Source organism: Vitis riparia, chromosome 17 (assembly GCF_004353265.1).
Source record: "Vitis riparia cultivar Riparia Gloire de Montpellier isolate 1030 chromosome 17, EGFV_Vit.rip_1.0, whole genome shotgun sequence".
Lineage (NCBI taxonomy): Eukaryota > Viridiplantae > Streptophyta > Magnoliopsida > Vitales > Vitaceae > Vitis > Vitis riparia.
Window position 1 is genome coordinate 2,290,081 of NC_048447.1, and position 3,771 is coordinate 2,293,851.

Genomic DNA, 3,771 nt, shown 5'->3' on the forward strand with positions numbered 1-3,771 from the left:
TAAAGATTTGGAAAAACAAAAGCTTTTCTTTAAAAGAAAGATTTTATTCTTAGAGATCTCAAAGATTTGAGAAGATTTTAAATAAAATTAAAATCTCTAAGAATTAATTTTAAAAATAAAATAAAGTTCTTAATGCTTTTCCAACTTGTCTTTTCTTAAAATAAAATTTCCTAACCATGCTCATTCCAACTTAAATAAGTTTTCAAATTTTGAAAAATGCATGAAAATTTATTTTCAATTAAGAATACCAAAATATCTTAAGGTCACATATGCAATTAATCAAGATAACATATAATAAAAACAAGGGAATAACTAAAAGAATATTTCTCATAGCCTTTTAGGGATCTTGTTGCTTATTTGGTAATTAAAAATGAATTAAATCCAAATTACCAAAATAGTCTTGCAACTAAAGATCAGGATTAGCAAAATTGAAAACCCTAAAAGACCTTATTGCCACAAAAAAAGAACTCAAGAAAATACCCAAAAAATAAGCCCAAACAACCAAAAACAACTGGGTACTTGTATGTAATCTCGTAACAACATGCTAGTTAGGTAGCATTGCTTTAATTGACCATATCTAAGGATGGAAATTTCAGAGGTTTTTTGGATCACTCTTCCCGTCCTGCCCTTATTAGGACATGTATAAGAGCATAGTAATCGGGAATGGGATGAGTTTTGGTTTATTGTTTGAAACCCATATCAAGTTTGAGGTGGGGCTAGGTTTTGTAATAACCTACCTCGCTCCACCCCGAATATGAAATTACAAGTTTGCCCTCACCTATAAATATTTGCTTTTTGTCTCATTTTAGAGTTGTCGTTCCTTTCACTCTACAACATAAATCTCTTCTTCTCGAACTGATTTTCTCATTTTTAGAGCTTACAAATTTTGAAGAAGATGATCTTTCTAAATTCAGGTAAAGATTATAAAGAAACCCTAAATTTCTAGGGTTTTTTTTTTTTTTTTTTTTTTTTTTTTTTTTTTTTATCTCTTTGTTTTTGTGTTTCATAATGTGCCACTCATCTCTCACTCACTTTATTTCACTGCAAGCTTCCATTTCTCCTTTAAGTTTTTAATTTTCTCTCAATTTTGAGCAATTCTTCTTTTTGTAGGGTTTCCATTTTTCCATTTCGTTAATGTCTTTTTTCTTCTTTTTATTTTTATTTCTTTGTTAAATTTTATTTAAAGAAATGGGTTTCAAATCTGTTGTTCAAGTCCATGGTTCTATCAGTTGGTTTAATTATTATTAAATAAGTGATTTTATTAGTGTTATATGTTGAGTTGCAGGCAAATTCTATATGGTTGTATATAGTACCTTGTGAGATGAGAAGCTTAATGAATTACATCAAGCAAAAGTATGGGAATCATCCTATCAATATCACTGAAAATGGTAAGTGTTAGGAAGAGCTGGAAGAGACCCATTTTAGGTTAGATTAAGTAACCTAAGCCTTATTAGGCTTCAGTCACGTGAGCCTAGTAAGGAAACCTTATAAATACCCCTTAGGGGTTAGGGTTTTCATCACTTTTTGGTGAGAGCCTTCTTCCACCTTCAAAGAAAGAGAGAGCCATAACTTCTTCATTTCCAAAGCCTATAGTTTGGAGTGCCAAGATTGTGGTTCGAGTCATCAAGCAAAAGATCTTGGGTATACGAGATCTTCAGGCATGTTCTTCATAACGAGGAATTGATCTAGGAACATCTAGATCCAATTATGAACACTATATCTTTAGATCTTTAACCTAATATATTTTTTTGTAGCTATATGTTTTTGTTGTGATAGATTTAAAGAAGCCTAGGATAGTTTACATGCACCCTATGAGATCTAAGAACAGGAATGGAGAAATCCAGATATTCCCAACAAGTACACCCTAACATTTATGGCCTAATGAATGTGAGGACAAGACATAGATGATTTAATTCTATGGTTATGTCTATTGGATCTCCCACAAGTTAGAAGCATTGCATTACTTTAGACATTTTATGAATAAGGTTGACAATAAAAAAATAAAATAAAATAAACCCATTAAAACACTTGGGAGAAACCATGGACATGAGTGTCTATCTAAGAATTTTAAGAATCATTGTCTTACAAAAAAAAATCTAAAGACAATTGAAATTCTAAGGACTCCACAATAAAATTTTGTTTTAGAAAAGAAAAAGCACACACTTTTCGATATGGTTGGCTTGATAATGGCACAAACTAACCTTCCAATATCCTTATGGGTGGATGTTCTCTTGACTACTACCTATATCTTGAATTGAGAGCCTTAAGATTAGTTATTTCTACCTTATAGAAGTTATGGACAAGTAGGAAGTTTGACCTAACTCTCTTACAACCCTAGGGTTGGCATTTTATGTTCATAACAACTCTCATATGGTAAACTAGGTTGTAGAGTAAACAACATCTTTATAAGACATTACGATGAATCAAAGGGCAATATGATGCTTGGTGAACAAAAAGAGAAGAGTGTAACTAATTTTAACTCACAACATGTCAATTTCTTAGAGGATAATTTTCCAAGTAAAAGAGAAGTGGATAAAAATCTCACTTGTTTGAGATAGTTGATCAAATGAAAACGCTTTGAATTTTAATTAAGATGTCCGAAGAAACTTGTCACCTAGTGGAAGTTTATGTGATGACAATGACTGTTGGGATTGAGCCCCTAAAAGCAAGGGATGATGTAATAAAGTTATACTTAACCGTCCTTTTGCTATTTTTTTGGTGTATTGACATTGATTTGAGCATTCAACCCATATCTCTGACATTATATATGACTTGAGTGCATTGGGAGTTGCACCAAAGATATAAGTCATGAGTTTTTTGTAAATAAATAAGTTGTCCACATTCGATTCATGGATTTGGACAATCCAGTAGAGACTATAGTGCATCATCTCTTAATTGGAGGGATGACTTGTCTCGGCTGTCGAGATGGGTTTCCCATGCTGAGTGCACTAGTGTATGTGATGCACACTGGATAGGACCTATGGTGAATTATGATGCAAGGCTATCAATTGTCATGATTTACCATGCTACTATACTTCCTGGAATCTCAACCTTGAGAGGATATTGAGCTTATGCTAAAATCAACAGGAGGCTTGGACCTATAGGTAAGACTTCAAATTGGTAATATATTCTTATGGATTAGGTCACTATTGATGGAAGCTGGTGGCAACAGGTATTCTCAATAGAGTCACATTAATATCTCATGAATTGAGGTAGTGTTTCTTCTTGGGTGATCCAAAGGACACGTGATCATGAAATATGTGGCGCCACAGTAATTCCTTAAGTGGAATTTGACATATGCTCCTTGGAGCTAGAGTATGTCAGTTGATCACATAATAAGTGAGATTTGTAACTCAAGGATTTGAAAGGTAATCTTGATAGGTGATAACACTACCTTGTTAGATTATTGACACCAATTCATGTGGAGTTTGCATGCAATGGATAGTAGGTCATGGACCCATGTTTCGTCTCATTATTATTTACATAAAGTATTGGAGTGTAGTTGATTCTCTTTAGTGGAATGTTTAATTAACCTCAGAATTGGAGTCTGAAGGAGCTAATGCTCCTATGGGTCCCAATGATCCTTGGTTTGCTCTCATATACCATGATGACAAGATTTATAAGGGTTGGATTGCTCTAAGGTCATTCTTGTGCATAAGAGTGTTTTGGTAATTACACAAGGTTGCATAGAGGATAATGAACAAGGTCTTTGGATTGGGCTAATTGATTAATTAGATGGCTCTATGTGGTTAATTAATTAAGTAGGACCCG